At 52.3% G+C, this 24,372-nt stretch overlaps 1 protein-coding gene across 3 annotated transcripts in view; it reads right to left on the bottom strand.

The window, feature by feature from the left end:
- CYTH1 (cytohesin 1) overlaps positions 1-24,372 on the bottom strand; it is an 836,242-nt gene that overhangs the window by 557,887 nt on the left and 253,983 nt on the right. Inside the window, exon 1 of one of the 3 annotated variants that reach the window (XM_078653935.1) lies at positions 672-692. The exons of the other annotated variants lie outside the window; for them this stretch is intronic. The gene's annotated coding sequence lies outside the window, so the exon portion shown is untranslated. Of the gene's footprint in view, positions 1-671; positions 693-24,372 lie in introns of those variants that run through there. 3 annotated transcript variants of the gene reach the window in all.

Genomic DNA, 24,372 nt, shown 5'->3' on the forward strand with positions numbered 1-24,372 from the left:
TAACAAGGCCAGATAAGGTATAGCTACCTGTACATTGAGAAGTAGCTACTTCTCTGAATCGAAAATGGTGCATTTTACTTATTCATAGCAATCGTGTCCTATGTTGCATGCCAGCACAACCATCTTTGAATCACCAGAGGCCACAACACAGACGGGGTGGCATTCTGTCAGCACCAACAATTAGAATTTTGCTCAGGATCTCTGCTACAAAGAAGGTATTTGAAGTGAATGGTAGATGTCTCGAACTGGAACGTTGGCATCAATACTGTACCTTGAAAAGAAGAAATTGGCAGAGATTTTTTAGACGCGCCATCTTGGATGGTGGCTCGTCACCCCCTTACTTGGAAGGTGGATTGTTGATAGAGCAGAAGAAGTGGCTAGCCAGTAGACAGCTTGATGACACTGCAATGTAGCAATGTCGCAATGTCCCGGAAGGTGGCTTAGCAATGTCCCTACGTCACTGCCTCTAGGAGGTGGATTAAGGACAACTCTACCTGGAAGTTGGTTCATGGATTCTGCTACCCGGAAGGTGGCGGGTTATTAATTTACATACTAAAAGTGCCCAGTTACCGTACTCTCAATCATGTAAAGTTATTGTCTACTCTATGTCAAGCCCAGACCATATTCCAATGACTGAGGGACAAAACCCTACATCCCGATGACCAACTTACCAAAGACGTTCGACCTCGTAGCTTCATCCACGCCCTCCGGAATCCCTGCTGCGGGCGCGTGACCCTACACATCAGATGCCAGAAGCAACCCAGGCATTGGTCCAGTATGCCATGGTGGGCATGAATGGGAAACGGCCCAGGCCCGGAGCATGAAAGGGACAGAATAGAGACTCCCGTGATGAGCCGTGGGGGAGACCTAAGGGGGGGGGGAGAAGCAAGGTGCGTCCCTCGCGGGGTGCAAGTTATCAATTAGTGAAGCAGCATGGGTGCCTGGAGGGAGGAAGGCTGGGCCCAGTTAACTCGGACTCCTCGCCTTTGATGCCCCTGTTCCAGGCGTCGGTACCGGCCCCGGGCCGCTTCAAGTGCACTGTAGTCTGTTACTAGTAAAGCTGTGGCCTTCGCTCTGATTCTCGCAGACGACTTGAGCCCCTACAACAGGCTCCTTCCGCTGCTTCGGTCTCACTCTCCGCACTCCAAGGCGGATAATCCGCTGGCTCTATGCCCGGGTGTGTTCTTCGGTGCCTGGTCCTCGCGCCCAGGCACGGGACTCGTTGTTGTTCAGGTTTACGGCTCGGACGCGGTCCTCGGTATAAGCCGCTGCTAGTCTCCTTTGCCTCTGCACGTCTGTTAATTCCAGGTCCTCTTTTCAGGCCTGGCAGTCTCTGCCACGGATGGTACCAGTTCCAAGTCCATGATTCCCGGACCTGTCGTTCGCCCCTGGTGTCTTTCCTCCATGCCGGGTCTCTCTCGGCGGAGAATGGAAGAGATGTGGGTAGCCTATTACGCCGACATGCTCAGAGTCCTCATCATGACAGCAAAACCCAGACTCCTCCTCTCACTCCCTCCCTTCCACCCAGGACGGAGTTGGTGGGAGGGAGGGGGCTTGCTCAGCTTTCCCTTCTCCCCTCACAGGCGTATGACAATCCCACAGAGACCCGCCTGGTCCAGCACCAGCTGCTCGAGGCACATTAACCCTTAGTGCAATGGATCAGAAGGACAGGGCGATGCCCTACTTCCTGCGTGGCGGTCTTACACAGCCGCGAGTGCCCTGGCAGTTAGTGGGTTCATGCACCTGCTATGGACACCAGGGTAGTTTGTTGGTCATTTGCTCGGATTTAAGAAAAGATACACCGGTGTATGCATGCACCTATGATCCGCTTGGACTTGAAAGAGTTGATCAGTTTATTTCAACCTGTGCGATACTTTAATTTGCGCGAGCTCGACAAAAGCAATTTAATTGCAGTAATCAACGCGTTATAAAGCAATGTTGATAAATAACTATAAAAATTAAAGTTAATATTATACATAACCATCTCTATGGAATATAAATAAAATATGTACGAGAGTTAGCCCTGTGGCACGTTTACAGTGAAAAGCCCATCACTGCCAAATTACCGGTGTCATAAGGATAACGTAAAAAAAAAAAAGAGAAAACAAGTCTTTCAGTCCCATCACTGTACAGCGGCCACAGTGACTGTCAGAAGGCAAATTTGAGCCTGTGACACTGCTTAATATGCTCGGTGAATGTAAAGTATTTCATGATTGCATAAAGGCTTTTGTGACTGCACAAGGCCCCCGCACCAGGGTAAGCCGCTTTAACTGTAGAACGGTCTCCGTCACTGTATAAATGCCCTATTCAAGACCTACTCCCCGTGGCTATAAAAATTATCCATGAACATGTATAATGTTGCCCGGAATGTCCTAAACCTCCCCTCAAAACGTATGAAGGCTGGGTCGCTGTTTTAAATCTAGCATGACTGCATAGATGGGGTGGTGCTTGTAAAACAGCTCACGTGATTATAGAACACCAAGGTAGACTACATAATGGCCTCCGTAATTGTGTAAAGAATATCGTCAGTGCATACTGGGCCCTGTGACTGTATAAAAACCATCATGCCTATACAACAGTGACAGTGCAACGGCAAGTATGGCTACAGAAACCCCTTGTATTTGAATACAGAACATTTTCAGTATCTGAAGACCCTAATGACTAGTGCGTCCTAATGCATCTATTCACACACACACACACACTTGATTGTGTTACATGTTAAAAGAAATTTGCATAGCGTCACACTGTCATTACTAAGGGCACGCAACTTTGTTAGCCAGGGTATAAAGTCTTCGATGCCCGTATAATACCTTATTCTTTTCAGACTACATAACACCTTTACCCTTACGGTATAAAACATATTTTGACACATGGAACCCCCATGACCGCACAAATGCATCAGTTTTTATTTGAATTCTGTTTTTATTTCACCCCCGAAGAAGGGAGTACGCAAAAAAAGTGACATATACACGGCGATAAGCCTACAACCCCACAGGGGCCGGCCGCGTCAGAGGAAATGCAGTAAAATAACATGGAAAGTGTGTTTGCTTCTCAACATTATACACAGCGTTCCGCCTACAACCCAATAGGGCCGGCCGCGTCAGAAGATAGAAATAGCATTCTGTCATGCCTAATAGTCACTGCCAATAAAACCTGGCCTCTAGGGCCGAGTGTAGACCAGGAACTAGAACTAATAAAACTACCGGACCAGAGTGGTCCAACTTACAACCAGGTGTCTAGGAAAAGGCAATAGAACAGCAAGGGTAGCAGAAGAGAAGAAAAGGAAATAATCAGGAAAGAGGAGAGAAAGGACCTAGAGAACAGCGAAGGGACCAGCGGGGAAAGAGTCCTCACAGGCCCCGTCAGCAACAGGAGCACCCGCCACGTGCCACAATACGGATTCCAAGGCTATTACACCACAGGCCTGCGTGAGGTAGGAGGAAGCACAGCATCGTCCACTAGATGCAGCGCCCTCAGTTTAGGGGGCATGTTTTGCGCATGTTCGGTTTTGCACAAATAGGTCACCAGAGGTTTCTATACCGCCTTAAAGCGTGTATTACGAGACTGCAGTCTAGCGGAGAGTAACTCCATGGTAATGACATGCCAGAGTCTCACAAACCACGCAGCAATAGGGGGCGCCTCCGTCTTCTTCCAGTACAGGGCAATGAGTTGTCTGGCAGAGCCCAGCATTTGTAGCGCTATAGTCCAATCGCTCGGGGTCAGTGCTAACAGATTCGCAGGTTTGATTCCCAGCAACAATGTACTAGCGGCATCAGGCAGAGGAAACCCCAGGACCCCCTTAATGTGACTCAGGACCTCCTTCCAGAAGACGGTGATCAAGGGGCAGGTCCACCAGATGTGTAGGAAATCCCCAGGCGCAGCTCGACACCTCCAGCAGTCGGGAGAAGAGGTTGGGAACATTTTATGTAAGCGCTGGAGTGTGTAATACCACTGGGTCATCATTTTATATGCGTTTTCTTGTTGCGGTATACTTTATTGATATCCCGCCACAGATATGGCGGGATATCGGTCCCTAACATCGTGTGCCACCGCTGTTGATAGGTCTGTGAAGGCGGCACCTGAGGGTGTTGCAGTATCTGGTATATCTTGGAGATCAAGCCCTTCGTTTCGGTACAAGAACGGGCTAGGCGCTCGAACGGGGTAAAGTCTCGGGTGCCCCCCCCCCCCCCCCCCCGAGTACGTTGCATCCGTCAGGACCAAGTGTCGCAGCTGGAGATATTGCATCTCGGCCTCAGACGGGAGTCGAAATTCCTCCCTGCAGTGGGCAAAAGACTTCAGGGTGCCTCCATCAAAGAGGTCTGTAAGGACCCTGCAATCACCCTGAGACCATCTACGAAAAGCTCTAGTACGGAAAGCCGGCGGAAACCACGAGTTCCCCTCAATAGGGGTGTGCGGGGAAGGAAAAGTCGTGAGACCTCTACGTACTGCTATTCTGTCCCATATTTCCAATACTGTTTTCGTGGGCACCACCAAGTAGGCGCTCGGGGAACGCCCTGCTTTATGGTTCCACGCCAAGTCCCAGATGGTATGACCGGTTACAGCCCTATCCATGTGGAGCCACCCCTTTTCACTTTCTCTGATGCCCCACTCAACCACGAAGCGCAAATGGGCATTCCCATAATAGTCCACCAAATTAGGACATGCCAGCCCTCCACGGTCTCGTGGCGCCATAAGGAGTGCTTGGGAGAAGCGTGGCCTCTTTCCCCCCCAGATGAAGTTGGTTAATTCCCTCTGCAAACTCCGAATATTATGTAAGGGGATGGGTGTAGGTAGACACTGGAACAAATAAAGGAGTTTGGGTAGGATGGACATCTTTACCGCATTGAGTCTACCCAACCATGATGGTATCAGCGACTACCATCTCCGCAGGTCTTCAAGGACCGATCTGTGGCAGTCCCTCCAATTAACTTGCGACCAACTATCTAATGAAGGGGTCAGGTGTAAGCCGAGATACCGAATGTGGCGTTCTGTCCAGCGATACGGGCACATCTGCTCCAGTGGGGGGATTTCGGGTTTGGGGATGGTAAGGTTGAGTGCCCAGGATTTGCTGTGGTTAATTTTCAGACCAGAGACACGTTTAAAGAGGCAGAGCGTAGAATGGATCGCTGGTAAGGACTCCCGGGGCTTACTGAGGGTGAGGATGAGATCGTCCGCATAGAGCGCCACTTTATGGTCCTGTCCACCCAACGGGATGCCGTGGATGTCCGGAGCCCGACGGATCATATCCGCCAGAGGCTCAAATCGCCAAGGCGAACAGCAAAGGCGAGAGTGGGCAGCCCTGCCTGATCCCTCTCCCTATGCTAAACGGTTCCGTTAGCTGTCCATTCACGCGGACCCTGGCCTTTGGTGCAACATAAGGCGCCATGATTCTAGTGACCATCTTCGGGCCAAGTCCCATCTTGCAGAGGACCACCCGGAGGAACGACCAGTCCACCCGGTCAAGCGCTTTTTCATCGTCCAACGAGAGGAGGCAGGCCGGGATCTGCCAGTGGTGCACCTTCCCCACCATGTGAGCCATCCTTCGCACGTTATCAGCCCCCTGACGGCCGCGTATAAATCCCACCTGATCCGGGTCAATCAGGTCAGGCATATGGGGGTCCAGCCGCTTCGCCAGCACTTTGGTGTATATTTTAAAATCGGTGTTTAGTAGAGCTATCGGGCGGTATGACGAACATAGTGTGGGGTCTTTCCCAGGCTTTAAGACTAAGGCTATTTCCCCCATTCCCATATCCGGAGAGGGACCCTGTTCGTCAGTGTTGGACCTGGGCCTCTTGGCAGGGTCATCCCTAAACTTTTTGCCTTCCTCCAATACTCTCTCTGACCTGTTTTTGTTGGTTTAATGACTCTGGGCACTTTGCCACTGCTGACCAGTGCCAAAGTGCATATGCTCTCCCTGTGAAAAGTGTACATGTGATTGATGTCCATGATTGGTTCATTGGATTTACTGTTAGTCCCCAGTAAAGTGCACCAGGAGTGCCAGGGCTTGTAAATGCCAATACTGCTAGTGGGCCTGCAGCGCTGGTTGCGCCACCCACAGAAGCAGCCTTAAAATGTATCTAGGGTCTGCCATTGCAGAACCTGCGTGCAGTCTGGTACTGTCCTGCTGGCTGGGCAAGTGCACACACTTGCCAGCCCCTAAACGTTCCCTTAACTTCATATTAGTCACCCCTATGGTAGGCCTAAGGGCAGGGTGCATTGTAAGTGTAAGGTAGAACATGCCCTGATGTGTGTGGCATGTTCTAATAGTGAATTACTGCCAAATTCGTTTTTCACTATTGTAAGGCTACCAGTTCCCTTCTAGGCCAGATGGGCTGCTGGAATTATTACACTCTATAATCCCAGCAGGCTCAGGGAACATGGTAGAAATTCATGTTTAGTATGCCTGAACTCAGAATAATAAAATACTTCTTTTAGTAAAGTTTATTTTAATATCCTGTGTTTGCAAATGCTACTTTTAGAAAGTTAGCATTTGCTGGCCTAACCATTTCAGCCCGCCTCTGCTTGGATGTGGATCTGACTGTCTGGTGTGTGTGAGTGACAGGGCTGGGAGTTGACAGGTAGTGATTAGCAGGATGACCCCTTAGTGGGTGGTGGGAGTTTCCCCTGAATGATGCATCAGGCTGTGCCCCTGCCTCCACAATGCTGGCTCCGCCCTCCTGGGGAGCGACTGATGACTCAGCCTGCACCTGGCCCAGGAAGGACCGAAGCTTGTCAACAAAGTGCTCAAGCTGCCCCTGTCTTCACAATGCCGGCTCCGCCCCCCTGGGGAGCGGCTGATGTGCCTGCCCTCACACTGAATGCAGAAGCCAGAAGTACCCACAACAAGTGCTCAGAGACTGGAGCAGTTATGCAGAGGCCCCCCTGGCTTACTAGAACAAAAGAAACTGGGTATAAAAGTAGAAGCCCTGCTCCTTGTAAATTAGATCCTGTTTGCGCTACAGAAGAAACTCTGCCCGAAGAGAAGGACCTGGAAGGACTACAAGGAGGAGTGCTGTCTCTGGCCTGTGTCTGGTGCCTTGCTGCCAAAGGAGAGGAAAGAAAAGACTACAAGAGACTTTTGCTTTATTGAAACTTTGTGCCAAACTCTGCTGAAAGATCTCCAAGGGCTTGCCTGTGAACTTGCCCCCTGACCAGCGCCCCAGGAACAGTGGGCGCTACCCCTCTGAAGAAAAGCTGCTGCTGGCGTGAGCTGTGTGTCTCTACAGCGCCAAGGAAAGGAGGGTTGAGAGCGCTGTGCCTTCCGCCACGCTCTCTGACAATTTGTGCAGCCGTGCCCCTTCCCCGACCACCGTGATTGTGGCCTGATCGTGTGCCAGCCGCAAAGCAAGGACCAGCCCCACGCTGGTTTGAGCGCCGTGACTGTCCGCGCTGAGCCGCCCTTGCAAAGGAAAGGGAGGACCTGCCCGGTCCAAGCATCGCCACCTGTGTGACCCCCGAGGTACAGGCTGCTCCGCGAAGACCGGCACTGCCAAGATTGTGCCCTTCGTGATTTGGGCGCTGAGACCCCCTGGCCCCCGCAGCTGGAAGTGACTCGCTGCTGAGCCGTGCCTGAATTGTGCCTCGCGCTCCGTGGAGTGCACCCCCCTCAGCCCCGCCTGCCTGCAGCTTCCCTCTTCAGTGTGAGCGAACCTGACCCCGGAGAATCCTGCCCCGCATCTGCACCGTCATCCCGGGTGCCCTGTGACCTGCGCTGAGACTCGCAGGCCGCCGCACCCTCCAGGAAGACAGCGCGACGTGGGACAGCTCCCCGGACAGCCGTCCGCTCCAAGATCTTCGAGAACCCCAAGGTACAGTGACTTTGCCCCACACCGTGTGAGCTTGGGCGCCCCGGGAGCCTCGCAGCTGCTGTCTGCTGGCAGCGCGAGCCGCCCCTGAGTCAGAGGCTCGCTCTGCTCCTGGCCCCCGAGGCCCCTCCTGACGCTCTCTGTGGCCCGCGCCCCCTCCCCTAGAGTCAAGCCCGAAGGGTGACTCAGAGCAAGAGCGGAGACGGCGGAAAGCGCCTAGAGGCCCTGCAAAACACTGAACCTTGTTCAAAACCCGGGCAGAAGGCCCACAAGACTGCATTTATTCAAGAACTGTGCCTTTTCATAAAGAGTAACTGGAACCTGCATTTAAAGTGAACCAAGACTGTATTTACAAGCCTGCTTGAGATTTATATAAAGAGAATATATTTTTACAGAATACAGTTTGGTGTCATTGTGTGGTGGGTTGGTTGTGATGGTGTAATATTGCAAATGTTTAGCCCTATGTGCCCCAGAGATTAGCCTAAGACTGCTTAGGCCACACTACCTAGAGGGTAAGCAGAGGTTGTCTTGAAGGTAACCCTCAGCCCTGACGGGGAAGAGAGAGTCCCTGCTTGTCGCCAGTGCTGCACTGCGCCAACTAGAGACTCCCCCTTCCTACATTGGACGCAGCGGTGAGGATCGCGGATTTACATTTGCAGTGTTGTTACCTTAACTATTGACCATTGCACAGTGATGACAGTCCAGTAACTAAGCCACAGACTTTTTTTTATGTTTTACTGAGAGAATCCCCATTTGTTGTGAAGTCATGCCTGGATCAGCAGGAAGCATCATGGATTTTGGTAGAGCCCTGTCGCCAGAGGAGTTGACGGACAGGAAGGAGGCCAGAATACATGAAATGAAGTTGGCGGAGCTGAAATTGAATTGCCAACTGGAGCTAGAATCTAGGAAGTTAGCCCTGGAAGAAATGAAAATGGAGCTTGCGCATGACTTAAGAATGAGGAAACTTGACTTGGAGCTCGAGGGGCTTGAGGCCAGGAAAGCGTCAGCCCAGCAACAAGAAATGTGTGTAGCTCAGAGATTGAGCTTTGCTGAGTTGGAGGTGGAGTCCAGCTCAGATGGTGGCAGCAACATTCAGGTATCTAGTGCAGACAGCATAGCGCGCGCACCTAGAGATATGGCACCTGACTTGGAGGGGGTTAACATACACCAGGAGGTTCAAGGGCATGAGGTAGCTCCAGTAGTGCGCAGCGTCCCTGAAGGGAATAGGGTTGCTGGCGTAGGAGTTCATGGTCCTAGTGGTGGGAGGGATTCCCCCATGGTTGAGGTCCTGGTGGGTGAGTGTAAGGACCGCCCAGAAGAGTGTGGGTTGTGTGACAGAGACAGTTCGCTACTGTCTGGCCAGTCTCAGAAGAATGGTGTGGAGTATGTGTGTGAGGCGCTGGATGGAGAGGTGAAGGATGGTTTGGTTAACCCTGCTAGGGGGCTGTGTAATCCAATTGTGGGAGAGCATACTTTAAGTCCCAGTTTTCCAGAGCTATGCCAACACCTGTTTGAGAGTGAGTTCTCTGACCCCAGGGAGCTCACATTGGAGGCAGACCTTGTGGTAGATTCCAGAGGGTCTGGAGAGGCATTGGGGTGTGATCCTGTGGGGAGTGGCTCAGGTATCTTCCAGCCCAGAGTGGTGGAAGTGGCGCAGAGTAGCCCAGCTAGGTCCTGTAGTAGTGAGAGGGGTGTAGGGCCTCACGTCCTGTCCTTAAGGGGAAGGAGTGAGAATGGGTTTTGTCCCGGTAGTGCCCAACCTCAGTCTCAGAGCCTGGATGGTTCTTTAAGGGAACACCAGGTGGGGAGCCTAGGCTGTCCAGATGAGTCAACCTCCGAGGGGGATCCCCCAGTGGCTAGAGAACGTGGAGGCTCTGTAAACAGAGCTCCAGTAGTTCTGGTGTCTGGCAGTACCGCTCCAGTTGGGAGGGTGCAGAGGTCCAGAAAGAGGGGCGAGAGGGGGAAAGAGCCCCCAGTGGAAGAACCAGTGGGTCAGGGGCCAGCCAGCAGGGCTGCGTCCCCAGTGAATGACCAGGGGGACACCACTTCTGTCCTGGGGGATCTTCCCACCCTGTCAAAGGGACAGGGGTTGGGAGATCTGCGCCAGGCAGACTGTCGCACGACACATGAGCTATGTGCCACCCTCAGGGGGGGCATGCGTGCTCCCCGGGAAGTCCTGGTGCGCCAGGCAATGGTTCAACTGCAGGGTTGGGTCCCTGAGTTGGAGAGTCCGGTTCAGGTGTTGTCTGACCTGGAGGGTGGGACCATTGTAATCAGTGTCCTGGCCCATGTCACTTCTAGGGGTACCACTCCAGTTGGGAGTGGGCAGTACTCTGGAAGGGGGTGCAGAGGGAGGGAGTCCTTGCCTCTGACCCCGGTGCAGTTTGAGGGTGTAGACCCTAGGATAGAGGGCCAGGTGCAGGGTGTCCCGCCTGACCTGGTGCCCCAGTTGCAGGATAGCACCCCTGAACTGGTGGGCGAATTGTGCAGGTCACCTGCCACAGGTGCCCTGACAATTCTGGAAGGGGGTACCACTCCAGGTGGGAGGGTACAGAGCCCGAGGTGGAGGACCGGGTGTGGGAGAGCCCACCCCAGTCTCTGGTCCAGCCGCCAGGTACAGGCCTGGGGCTGGTGGGTCAGTGCCAGGATGTCATACCTGACCTGACAGGAGGGAGAGTGGACAAAGGGTGCCAAGCACCTGGGGCTACCGCCCCCCGCTCTCTGAGGCCACAGAGGTTTGAGAGCCCTGAGAGGCATGAGGCCTGGGTCTCAGCCCTGACTACTGTCAGTGGCCACTGTGATTTGATGACTGCCTGTTGGGACACACCTGGGAGCGAGTTAAGGTTAGACGCTGCACAGGTGGTGTCCCCAGGGGAAGAGAAGGGTGCCCCAGGGATTGGCTTGGTGGACCCTGAGAGTATGAACAGAGGATTTGAAGTAGGTGCAGATTGGCGTAGAACTGGAATGTGCCCCTGCTGTTGTGGGCCAGGTCCAGGTTCTATCGCCCAAAGCAGGGAAGCCCATCACAGTGGTGATTGGTCTACCCTGCGTTTTGGCTGGAAGGGGGTTGTGTTGGACCTGGGCCTCTTGGCAGGGTCATCCCTAAACTTTTTGCCTTCCTCCAATACTCTCTCTGACCTGTTTTTGTTGGTTTAATGACTCTGGGCACTTTGCCACTGCTGACCAGTGCCAAAGTGCATATGCTCTCCCTGTGAAAAGTGTACATGTGATTGATGTCCATGATTGGTTCATTGGATTTACTGTTAGTCCCCAGTAAAGTGCACCAGGAGTGCCAGGGCTTGTAAATGCCAATACTGCTAGTGGGCCTGCAGCGCTGGTTGCGCCACCCACAGAAGCAGCCTTAAAATGTATCTAGGGTCTGCCATTGCAGAACCTGCGTGCAGTCTGGTACTGTCCTGCTGGCTGGGCAAGTGCACACACTTGCCAGCCCCTAAACCTTCCCTTAACTTCATATTAGTCACCCCTATGGTAGGCCTGAGGGCAGGGTGCATTGTAAGTGTAAGGTAGAACATGCCCTGATGTGTGTGGCATGTTCTAATAGTGAATTACTGCCAAATTCGTTTTTCACTATTGTAAGGCTACCAGTTCCCTTCTAGGCCAGATGGGCTGCTGGAATTATTACACTCTATAATCCCAGCAGGCTCAGGGAAAATGGTAGAAATTCATGTTTAGTATGCCTGAACTCAGAATAATAAAATACTTCTTTTAGTAAAGTTTATTTTAATATCCTGTGTTTGCAAATGCTACTTTTAGAAAGTTAGCATTTGCTGGCCTAACCATTTCAGCCCGCCTCTGCTTGGATGTGGATCTGACTGTCTGGTGTGTGTGAGTGACAGGGCTGAGAGTTGACAGGTAGTGATTAGCAGGATGACCCCTTAGTGGGTGGTGGGAGTTTCCCCTGAATGATGCATCAGGCTGTGCCCCTGCCTCCACAATGCTGGCTCCGCCCTCCTGGGGAGCGACTGATGACTCAGCCTGCACCTGGCCCAGGAAGGACCGAAGCTTGTCAACAAAGTGCTCAAGCTGCCCCTGTCTTCACAATGCCGGCTCCGCCCCCCTGGGGAGCCGCTGATGTGCCTGCCCTCACACTGAATGCAGAAGCCAGAAGTACCCACAACAAGTGCTCAGAGACTGGAGCAGTTATGCAGAGGCCCCCCTGGCTTACTAGAACAAAAGAAACTGGGTATAAAAGTAGAAGCCCTGCTCCTTGTAAATTAGATCCTGTTTGCGCTACAGAAGAAACTCTGCCCGAAGAGAAGGACCTGGAAGGACTACAAGGAGGAGTGCTGTCTCTGGCCTGTGTCTGGTGCCTTGCTGCCAAAGGAGAGGAAAGAAAAGACTACAAGAGACTTTTGCTTTATTGAAACTTTGTGCCAAACTCTGCTGAAAGATCTCCAAGGGCTTGCCTGTGAACTTGCCCCCTGACCAGCGCCCCAGGAACAGTGGGCGCTACCCCTCTGAAGAAAAGCTGCTGCTGGCGTGAGCTGTGTGTCTCTACAGCGCCAGGGAAAGGAGGGTTGAGAGCGCTGTGCCTTCCGCCACGCTCTCTGACAATTTGTGCAGCCGTGCCCCTTCCCCGACCACCGTGATTGTGGCCTGATCGTGTGCCAGCCGCAAAGCAAGGACCAGCCCCACGCTGGTTTGAGCGCCGTGACTGTCCGCGCTGAGCCGCCCTTGCAAAGGAAAGGGAGGACCTGCCCGGTCCAAGCATCGCCACCTGTGTGACCCCCGAGGTACAGGCTGCTCCGCGAAGACCGGCACTGCCAAGATTGTGCCCTTCGTGATTTGGGCGCTGAGACCCCCTGGCCCCCGCAGCTGGAAGTGACTCGCTGCTGAGCCGTGCCTGAATTGTGCCTCGCGCTCCGTGGAGTGCACCCCCCTCAGCCCCGCCTGCCTGCAGCTTCTCTCTTCAGTGTGAGCGAACCTGACCCCGGAGAATCCTGCCCCGCATCTGCACCGTCATCCCGGGTGCCCTGTGACCTGCGCTGAGACTCGCAGGCCGCCGCACACTCCAGGAAGACAACGCGACGTGGGACAGCTCCCCGGACAGCCGTCCGCTCCAAGATCTTCGAGAACCCCAAGGTACAGTGACTTTGCCCCACACCGTGTGAGCTTGGGCGCCCCGGGAGCCTCGCAGCTGCTGTCTGCTGGCAGCGCGAGCTGCCCCTGAGTCAGAGGCTCGCTCTGCTCCTGGCCCCCGAGGCCCCTCCTGACGCTCTCTGTGGCCCGCGCCCCCTTCCCTAGAGTCAAGCCCGAAGGGTGACTCAGAGCAAGAGCGGAGACGGCGGAAAGCGCCTAGAGGCCCTGCAAAACACTGAACCTTGTTCAAAACCCGGGCAGAAGGCCCACAAGACTGCATTTATTCAAGAACTGTGCCTTTTCATAAAGAGTAACTGGAACCTGCATTTAAAGTGAACCAAGACTGTATTTACAAGCCTGCTTGAGATTTATATAAAGAGAATATATTTTTACAGAATACAGTTTGGTGTCATTGTGTGGTGGGTTGGTTGTGATGGTGTAATATTGCAAATGTTTAGCCCTATGTGCCCCAGAGATTAGCCTAAGACTGCTTAAGCCACACTACCTAGAGGGTAAGCAGAGGTTGTCTTGAAGGTAACCCTCAGCCCTGACGGGGAAGAGAGAGTCCCTGCTTGTCGCCAGTGCTGCACTGCGCCAACTAGAGACTCCCCCTTCCTACAGTCAGTGAAAGAATTAAAGAGCCGGAGAAGGTAAGGTCCCAGCTGAGCCTGAAACAGGCGATAGAAGGAGAGCGGAAGCCCATCAGGACCCGGCGTTTTCCCCAGGTTGAGCTCACGAAGAGCCGAGGCCACCTCCTCCTGTGTTATCGACTCGTCCAGGAGCTCCGCCGAGTGGGGGCGCAATGTCGTCCCACCATACTGCTCCAAGACTTCCTCCACCAAGTCAGGAGGCGGCGTCTCTGCAGTGTAAAGTGAAGCCTAGTAATCCCGGAACGCCTGGCATTTATCCTTAGCCGCCACAGCCCTGGACCCATTAGGTAGCTGAACATTCGCTATATGAGACTTAGCAGCTCTGACCCGCAGCCTCCTCGCTAAGAGGCTCCCAACCTTGTCTCCCCCCTCAAAATGTGTCTGTTTTAAAGCCAAGAGGGAGCCTTCCGCCCTATTCGTACGCAACAACCGCAATTGGCCTCGAAGATTCGCCAGGCGGTGTCTCGTTTGTAGGGTAGAGCCGCCCCTGTCTTGCGCCTCTGCCTCCTTTAGGTCCTTCACCAGGCCATCCTCCACTGCTCGCGCCTCACGCGTTCTCGCGATCATAAGAGACGTAATATGGTCCCGGATCGTGGCCTTAAAGGCGTCCCAGACCACTGGGAAAGGCGTCTCAGGTAAGTCATTGTTCTCAAAATAGGAGGTAATGGCCTCACGGATGTCCTCAACATTTGCTGCATCCCGAAGGATGCTTGGCGGCAAATACCATTTCCGCTCCCGAGGGGGGCACTCACCCGGGTCCCGAAAGAGCAGTTCCACATGAGCATGGTCTGAGATTGAAATGTCAGACATCTCCACTCCCACTACATCCCGGACAAGGTCGTGGGACATAAACATATAATCGATGCGAGAGTAGGAGCGGCGAGCACTCGAATAAAAGGAGTACTCACGTTTATCCGGGGAGAAATACCGCCACGCATCAAACAACCCTAGGTCACCGATCTGCTTGCGAAGCGCCAGAGACATTGCTCCAGCCCCAATGAAGGAGCCCTCGCTCCAATCCATCTTCAGGCACCACACCATGTTCAAATCCCCCCCCAGAATTAGCGAGGGGCCGCCCTGGGGTATCTGATCCCGCAAGAGGTCCCGGAGGAAGCGATCCTGCGCCTGATTGGGGACGTACATGTTGCATAATGTGTACGACGTTGCATAATGCGGCGACGTCCCACCTCGACATTCACCCTGAGAAAGCGGCCATCGCCATCCCGGAAGGGCCTTCCTTCCCCCCGCCTGATGCCAGCCCTGCACATAATCGCCACTCCTGCTGTTTTCGTGTCCGCCGCTGCCCAGAACTGAAGAGGGTATCTAGGGTGAGCCAGTGTCAGCTTGTAGAAGATGGGTCTCCTGCAAGAAAATGATATCTGGATTGTGACGCAGGAGATAGTGCCAGACCTGTTCGCGCTTGTTGGGCGAATTAAGACCCTTCACGTTAAGGGTCATGACCTTCAGAGGACTAGCCATATTCATAGCCATGCCAAGGTGTCACGGAGCCTATCCTGATCCACACAACAATCATACCACTCTCAGCGCATCCATCCCCAATCCAGAGTCGTACATCCTCACTCCCCACCCGTAGTCCACCACCCCTCCCCAGGTCCCCACAAGAAGAAAGGAAAAGAGAAAGAAAGGGCAGTAGGAAACCAAGAATGGTAGAAAGAGAGAGGAAAGAAACTAAAAGCCACAAGGGCCATCCATCAGGAGAAAACACTCGCGGCCAACCAGGCCGCAGAACACTGACCCCGTAACAGGGCATCCTACACCCACAGGTTCGGACGCTCTCCGGGATGTCACTTCCTAAGGGGCAGATCATAAACATAGAGGGGGTTGTGACGGTCTCAAAGGGAATCCCGTTATGGAGCCCCCGCCGGCTCCGCAGCCCACAAAGTCGGAGTCAGGGATGGAAGAAAGGAGTCTCCCCGCACCTCCCCACCCAGAGACCGACAGGATCAGGGGCATACCCCACCCCCGCGATGCAGGGACAGAGAAAGAGACAGGCCATTGATCAAGGTGGGAGGGGGCCCTCGTCTAGCTTAGCCTTATCCGCCTCCAGGGATCGTATGTGGGCTATAATGTCTTGCTTGGTCTGAGTAGGGTAGAACCCTTCCGCAGGGGGGGTACGATGATGCCGATGTACCGTGGTCCAGTCTGGTCCCGCCGGCGCCCTCTTCTGTCTGCGGGGCTGTGACGGGCTCGGTGGAGGGGTCGTTGCCAGGCGAAGGAGCTGCGCCGCCTCCCTGTAGGATCTCACCGATCTGCGCTTCGACTCCCACTGAAAAATAAGTGCGACGGGGTGGCCCCACTGGTAAGTGATGCCCAGGCTTCTCAGCTTCTCAGTCACCGGCCGGAATGTGCGGCGTCGCTTAAGGGTGTTGGGCGCCAGGTCCTGAAAAATTTGAATCTTATGACGTATCTCAGATCCGGGTTGTCACGGGCATTCCTTCAGATCGCTTCCTTTTCAGTGAAAAAGTGGACCCTGGTCAGGATATCCGGCAGGAGTCCCGTCCTCCCCGCCGGGGCGGCCACCCGATGTGCTCGATCCAATGTTGGGGGTGAAGCGTTCTAGTCTCCCCAGACCTCGTGCAGAAGCTGCGCCACATAGCCCATGATGTCCTCCCCTTCTTCTCCCAACGGATCGCCCCGGATGCGGAGATTATTGCGCCGACTCCTATCCTCCAAGTCCTCCTGCTTCACTTGGAGCTCGATGTTCTGCTCCTCGAGGGCCGCCAGGCGCTACCACAGTTGTTCTTGGTCTTCCGTTCGCGTGTCCATTCTCCGTTCTAGCCCATCAACCCGGTCTCCAAGGTCCGTCACTTCCTTCTGAAGCTCCTTCACACAGCTGTGAACCTCGGACCGCAGAGAACTTATCTCCGCTTTCAACTCAACCATGAAGGAGGACATGAACGCTTGAGTGACCTGCGGAGAGCTTTCGGCACCCCTGGATGGGCCATCATCATACGCAGGTGCCCCTGCTTTGCCCCACATGGCCACAACCGTATTGTCCTTGGGGGTTGCAGTAGAGTCGGCCTTGCCGCCTTTGTTGAAGCGTGTCATCGCTGAAGGATTGTCAGAGCCGGTAATGCAGGCAGTTCCCCCGCCGACTAGGGGAGGAGGTCGGCTCTGCGTAGGTCTGACCAGGGAGATAACAAGGCCCCCCAACCTCCACCAAAGACTCCGGCCTCGCACCAGGACAGGACCCTCCTCCCACAAAACAAAGGTCCAGGCCTCCAGGAGGGTCCCCCACACCAGTCAATCGTGTCTCAGAGGGTAAGCAGCCAGCCGCCCCACTGACCACCGCTGTGCCACACCTGACCGCCCCATATAGCCCCAGGCCAGAAAGAGTACTACTGGAAGGCAGTTCAGGGTCCGGTCCGCTCAGGCCCAAGGCCCCGCAACTGGTGGCTTCCACGAGGGGCGAGAGCGCAGTCCAAACACCCCCGGGGCCGGGGTACTCCACAGCTAGGGGCCCGATGTAAAACGGGGAACAGATCGCCCCCGCAGCTTCCCAGGGGGCCCCACGCAGATCAGCAGGCCTCCCAAGGCCGATCTCAAAGGAGTCTGAAGATGGTGGACCGCTCCGACCTCTTCTGCCACACCCCCCGGGAAGGTATCGCTCACCTGCGGACTTCCAGGTCGCTCTCCTCGCCGGATCACTTCGCTGAGGGTTCCACTCCTCTACTGTAACCGGCAGAACAGTGCAGGGGGGGGGAGGGGGCCCGGGCCGGCTCCAACACACCGTGCAGCCGTGGTCGGCGCTGTCCAGAGCCTCAGTCCCCGCTGGCCGTCGGTAGCCTCCGCCACCGTACACAGGGGCAGCACCACGAATCTGCCCCGCAGCGCTCCGAGGGCCTTCTAGATCCACAGCGCACGCAGGCCTCTCCCGCAGCACACAAAATGGCGGGTCCTGTTGTCCAGTGAAGCACCCGCTGCCACACCGCTGCTCACGCAGCACAGAGGAGCCGCCCGCAGGGCTCCCTCGTTCTGTACCTCAGGGCTGCAGTTGCAGTAATGTCTACAGCACTCAGGGCCCGGCACCTGGGCCTAAACCTCAGGCCGCCGGACACAACAAAATGGCGGATCCTCCTCGCCCGATCTGCGTCGGGGACCCAGCACCTCCGCTCACCCGCTGTTCACCGGGGCAAAAAGAGGGCCAGCCGCAGCAATTCCGCAAAGTGTGACCTCAGGGGCTCTTCGTGAGTGCACCAGTAGCGCTCGCGGTCTCGCGCTCCCCTCCCGGACAACCTGGGCGATACTAGAGGCGGCCCGGGGCTCCAAGATGGCGGGTCACCCCTCCGGGTCTCTGGTTGGCGCCGTGAAGAAGCTCTCGTCCTCCGCTCTCCCTCCAGAAGTCCCGACCGTACTCGGCTCCGATGCCAGCAGCCCCCGCCGAAAAGCTCCGGGGGTGGAATTTAAGCCCTCCGACTCCGCTTTAATAGCTTATTATAGCTGGGAACGGCGGGAGCTCCGACAGAACACGTCCGCTCACATCGCCATGTAAGCCACGCCCCCCATGCATCAGTTTTTAAATGAAGATCATCAAAATTCCCAACTTTACTGATAACGGCCACAGTGACTGTATAATGGCTTCATCTCAATTAACTACATATCAGGCTCCATAACAGTGTAAAGCCACTTTTCACTGTATACGCAACTTTGCTCAAATGCACTCGTTGTCATGTAATAAATATTGTCAAATAAAACAAGCATTTGCAATGCAATAGGTCTCGCATTAGGAAAGTTTGAGCTATTGGTATTGTAAATGACACCCCGCCACCACCCCGCTCTCCGACTGCTGCAGGAGGCAGGGAGGCGCAGGTACTGCCTGCAAGTTAGGACTTAAAATTATTTTTAAAAAATGCCATGTTGTGAAGAAGGAGAGCGAGTCACGCCATCGGGCGGAGCCGTGAGGGAAACGGCAGCACTACAGACGCGGCCAAGAGCCCCGGGGGAGAGCGAGTCACGCCATCGGGCGGAGCCGTGACGGAAACGGCAGCACTACAACCCCCAGCACTACAACCCCCAGCAGCCTAAGGGGCGCCCGTGACGCGAGGCAAGCGCACGGAGGTGCTTGAAGAGCAGACGCAGCCGAGAGCCCCGGGAGTCGTGCGCGGGAGGAGCCAGGGAGAAGCCCGGGACAAGGGCGGGGCCATCTGCGGCCATCAGAGGCCTGAGGAGGCCGGGCCTGGCCATCCCCCCTTGATTTTGAACTCTAACCGGAGGGGAACGGACTTAATGGACCTAAGGTATAAACCTCTTTTTTTGCCTATTGACTTTGTAAACCCCTTACAGATCTCTTCAAGCTGTTTCAGTAGCGGATTTAATGACCTGCCCCTGGGGGAGGTGATATCGCTTCAGTGTCCACAATAAAAAGCTGGTTCGCTATGAACTGCAAGGGGGCTACTAGAAATTTAGACACTCAGAGCAATTCAATTAGGGGAACAATGGATTATTACCTTAAGAGCTCTGTTCTCCCTATTGCCCGTGAATTAGAGAGGATTGAGAGCACGGTGGTTATGGTTAGTTCTCCGAGGGTCTGTTTGTCTCCACAGACTCCCGCTACGACCCATGGATTTTCATTACTGGAGGAGCTAAATAACATGTGCAGATCCTCATATGTACCGGTGTCTTTAGAAAGTTTTCAATCTAGAGCTCCCATTTCCCCTATACCAACAATTAGCCCTAGGACTAGAATACCATCTCAATCTATCCAAACCCCACAGGCCATCCCACACGTTACATGCTCAAAGGAAAATACTTACAGCGCTGCTGTTACTCAGGTTCCCTCCAACCTGGTGTCCCCCGCTAGAAGGAAGAAGGATGGGGCTCGAAACTTGGGGGGACAGAACAAAAAATCCACAAATTCCCCACTTCCTAATACTCCTAGCTTTGTAAAATCTAAAGAATCTACCAACGCCACCTTATTGGCCTCGTTTGAAATTTTGATAAAATCTACAATTGCTCCACTAATTGACAAAATGACAAGCTTGGGGGATAGATTGTCTGGGGTTGAGGAAGCAATCAGGGCAAATCCTTTACTATTAAGAACCAAGGCAGGACCCAATCAGCCACCATGTACCTCTCGTCCACCACACCCAGTTCCCACACAAATATCCTACCCCACCATTCAAAGTAAGATCACTCACAAACAATTAGTAACTCCATGTAGTAAAAACTCAAACATCTCTAAGGTAGTTACACCTTCACAGAGTTCCCAGCCTAGAAAAGGGCCAAACCGAAAAAGGTCACCCCACAAGGGATTAGAGGTCAACCCTGACAATGTCCTCCAAAAAACCAAACACCTAAACTTACCACCGGAGGCCGCTCCTTTCGTGTGCGTCATCTCAGGTGTACCAGAACTCCCACTGGGGAAATACAAGCACAATCAAGAGCTAAGAAATAAGGTAGTATTTTGGCTAACCAAAAATAGATCTCTCCCACCCAACCTTGATGGCACTATACTTAGCGTAAGAAGGGTGGGTTGGTTAGGACCCCTCCCGAAAAACATTGCGGGTGATCTGGTACTTGTCAAATTCAGGAACAGGCATGTCGTCTCATACCTCCATTCTCGACATCCTCAGTTAGGAGATGGACTTATATCCACTTGGAGTTTAACGGATTTCTATCCCAGAAATTCCCATCCTTTGCCGCATTCCCAAAAAGAACATAACAACATCTGGAGGGCCAGAACTGGTCATGTCTTGAGTGGCCGATTTACGCCCACTTTTAATTAAATTTATTTTATTCTCCTGATCTTAATGTTTAGTTGATCTATTGATTTAATCGTTGTTTAAATCATGTCAATTTTCATAAAATGAAACCTATTAATGTAATTGTTTTATTTTTGTGCTCTGCACTGTACATGCTTTTATGAAATGTTTTCTTTACTTTTCGAATAAAGCTAATTGAATTGAATTGACACATTTTTTATTTATGTGTTGGTTTTGAAAATAGCGAAATTAATAGCTTTGTCATTTACAATGCCAATAGTTATAACTTTCGCAAATGTGACACCTATAGCATTTGTAATGCAAAATGTGTTGTATTTACGTGACTTAGATGTATTGATATTAAAAATAACAATGGCTTTTAATTTTTAAACTAATTAATACTTAAATAAAAGTTATTGTAATTTATAATGGCAATAGCTTAAACTTTTGTAAATAACTTCTCTGAAGATTATGTTCAGTGTATTTTATTGTGACGAAAATCCAAGAACAGAAGTGAAATATTAACATCTTTTTGTGACATTTGTAATAATGCTTAAAACATTGATATAACATTTTGAACCAGTTGTTGTTGAATGGTTGCACAGGTTGATGCTGAGGTGGCGTTGAGTGATGTTGTGGTGGCGACGAGTGATGCTGTGGCATTCAGTGATGCTGTGGTAGTGCATAGTGATGTTGTGGTGCCCCTGAGTGATGCTGTGGTGGTGCCCCTGAGTGACCGTAACAAGTGCATGCGTTTTTTCAGACTCCTATTCAAAGAGCGATGCAGCAAGTACTCCAGACTGTCAACGGTCAGGCTTGCACAGAATCCGAACTGCAGGAACTATGCGGGGAGTGCACTGTTTGGCACTGCAGGGGGGAGGGGCGGGAATGGAAATGTGAAATGTTGCCAGCAGGGCTTGTTGGTAGATCGCGGGTGGGAGCAGCGGGATGGGGGTGCAGGAGGCTCAGTTTGGGAGTTGTGCAAGTTTGGATTATGTAGCATCACTGTGGTTAGCAGAGGTAGTGTGAAGTTGAAATAACAAACGAAATTTGTGCTACAAAACACAGCATCTCTAGGCTCAGCACTTTTACTTTAACCAGACGGCGCACAGCACAGCAGACTCTACACATTCAACTGAACCATGAAGGGCCATGAAGGCCAGGCCAGGCCAGGCCATGCACTGCCCCATCTCACTTGCAGATGGGGGAGAGGGGAAACTGATGGCAGTTGGCTCAGTGATGGGAGGTACAGGGGAGGGGCGTATAAATTTCACTTGTTTATATTCAGCTTTTCAATTCAGTGTTCTCTCTAGATATTAAGGCGTTTTTAGCTCAATTCAAAACAGTTTTAAATTGCACGTTAACGTTTTTTTAAATTTGGTAAGCGTTGCCTCTTTTTCAGGGCTGTTTTACTTTTCTGCTCAATTAAAGAAAAACATTCTAAAGCACAGGTAAGCATTAAAAAGGAAAGGGAGGGATTCCAAGCAAGAATACCTGTTGAAATGGTGGACAGAGGAGATGATTCTTGTGGTGATTCTGAAAAGAACAAGTACAAATTGCAGTGTCCTTGGCGCTTGGGGATGGCTCCTAGAGATGCCTTCGCACGGGTTAAGGATTGGTCACGGAAACAGCCAATTAGCCTCAGTCTCTAAAGAAACTTGAGGGCAAGGATGAAGATGCATGACCGGAGTGTCGTGGCATCAACTGAAGGGACCCCGAGGTGGTAGTTTAAAAGCCCTTGGTTTCTTATTGATGACTGTCTGGATGGGTCGTTCATTAGTTCTGGTATAGGCGGTGGGAATATCTATACTATGCAAAACAGTCCACTGATTTATGTTAAGGAATAAGGGGGCATTAAACGAAGCCATGAAACGTTTGAGAGCGATTGGCTAGCACCAGCCAGAGATTAAGTAAATATGTACTATCTTTTTCAGGCAATTCGGCAGCGGAATGTGAACAGGGGAGCTGGGCTGCTTCCTTTCAGAGACACAAGCCCCCCCCGCCACGAAAGTAAATGGTACCGCGTTGCGTGACTGGAGATGGCAACACCCGTCTCCAGAATGGAACAAAGCTTCAGAGGGGCGGCGCTGCGGTGGGCTATTGAGTAAATATCTCATAGGGACCAAAAAAAGCTACTGAGAGAGGAACGTGGCTCATTCGATCAGCAAAACCTCTTCCCATGTTGATGTATTTTAAAACGACAAGAACACAAAAAAAAGATCTTAAGCCAAAGCGGGTGCCGCAAATTGTTCAAAAGTAAAGATTTTTTTAAAAACTTTTTTTCTATTTCTTTACTTTTTGAGCAATAGTGGCACTGCGCTTTAGCTTAAGATCTTTACAGTTAAAGAGCAAGTGCCGTGATTATTGAAACCAAAATAAATAAAGCGAAAAAAAGGCATGTTTGTGAATGCAACTAACCATAGGAAAGGTGCGTGCACCTTTATTCCTGCTGGGGTACCGCAAGGGATACATTTTGAAACTAGGCTGAAGCTATTGCCGTCCCCATGCTGAAAGGAACCCTGGCTCTGAATGTGATAGAAGGTAGCACATGGGAGGAGTGGTGGGAGGGGCTGCAATGGCTAATGCCTTTTCTCAAACAAGCTCTTGCCACGCCACTGTGCAAATTAAAAACAAGAGTGCGGGTAGGAGGAGAGAAACACTTGGACAAGAGAGAGCAAAGTGAGGAGAGAAAAGCACGTAAGGAAGACAACTGGTAAACACATGTACTACAATGGGGTGCTTAAAAAAATAGATGGAAATATTGTAAGTGCCTGTGGAGGGTTGCCAACTGTGGGGTTAGGGAGTACCACAGATGGAAGCACTCAGACATTGCCCTGTCACAGTAGCACCCCCGAGATTGAACACAATAGAGAGGCTTTGTTTTTTTTTTAAAACAAATTTTATTGAATTTTCGTTTCAGAGGTAATACAGTTGTTTCACTTCACCGTTAAATGCACGATGCAATTATACCGCTCGAGCCATAAATGGAAATATAATGAAACATTACATCATCTTTCGGCTAGGCAGTGGTAGCCCTTGCGCTGTCACCGCGCAGTGCATAGTCTTGTTTGAGTCAGGTGTCCTAATTCCGTTGCCGAATAGCATAGTGCCGTGGGACTCAAGCCACTTAACACACGTTCTTCCTAAACACAGTCGTCTTCCATTCAATAAAGCAGGAAACAAAACATCCAACTCCCCTACCCTCCCACCCTCCCCGCTAACAGACTCGCACCCATAATAGAGAGGCTTTGTTGTCAGTGGGAAAAGTGCACACAGAGCAGGACATGTAGGACAGTGAATGAATGAATGAATTACGAGCTTATATAGCGCATGGATACCCGGAGGCATCTCAGCGCTTTTAGACCCAGAGCAAGACACCACCCCTCAGCGAAACAGGAGGGTCTTCAACAGCTTCCTGAAGGCAGGAAGGTTGGGTTCAAGACGGATGTTGTCGGGGAGTTGATTCCAAAGTTTAGCTACATGAAATGCGAACCGTCGGCCACCCATACGTGACCGCTTAACCCTAGGGACTGTCAGCAAATTCAGATGGTTAGATCTTAAATCTCTAGGGGAGCGATGGTGGCAGAACAAGGAGAGCAGGATGACCGGGCTATTATTAGTGGTTGACTTGTGAGCCATACACATGGCTTTAAACCAGATCCTTTCCCGAACCGGGAGCCAATGGAGAGATCGCAAGGCAGCCCTCGCGGAGCTATGTCTAGGTACATCCATAAGGAGACGAGCTGCACAGTTCTGGACGGACTGTAATATTTTAATAGTGCCTAAGTGTGCACCCAGATAGACCGCATTCGCATAGTCCAGTCGAGAAAGGATTAGGGAGTGGACAAGGAGGCGTCTAGCCTCAAATGGAAGAAGAGTCAGGACCTTCCTTAAAAGCCTGAGTGCACAGATTTGGTGCATTCAGGGCAGTGCACTCGGGATGTGCACACAGGACCGTACACATGCGACAGTGCACAGAGGTGGTGCATTCAGAGCAGTGCACGCAGGCTAGTGCACACAGGAAGGACGGTCCTTCGGTGGCGCGCTGGAATCCTTCACAGAGGAATGAATTTACTGAGCTTGGCGGCTCGTGCT

This window comes from Lissotriton helveticus, chromosome 7 (assembly GCF_964261635.1).
Source record: "Lissotriton helveticus chromosome 7, aLisHel1.1, whole genome shotgun sequence".
Taxonomy (NCBI): Eukaryota; Metazoa; Chordata; class Amphibia; order Caudata; family Salamandridae; genus Lissotriton; species Lissotriton helveticus.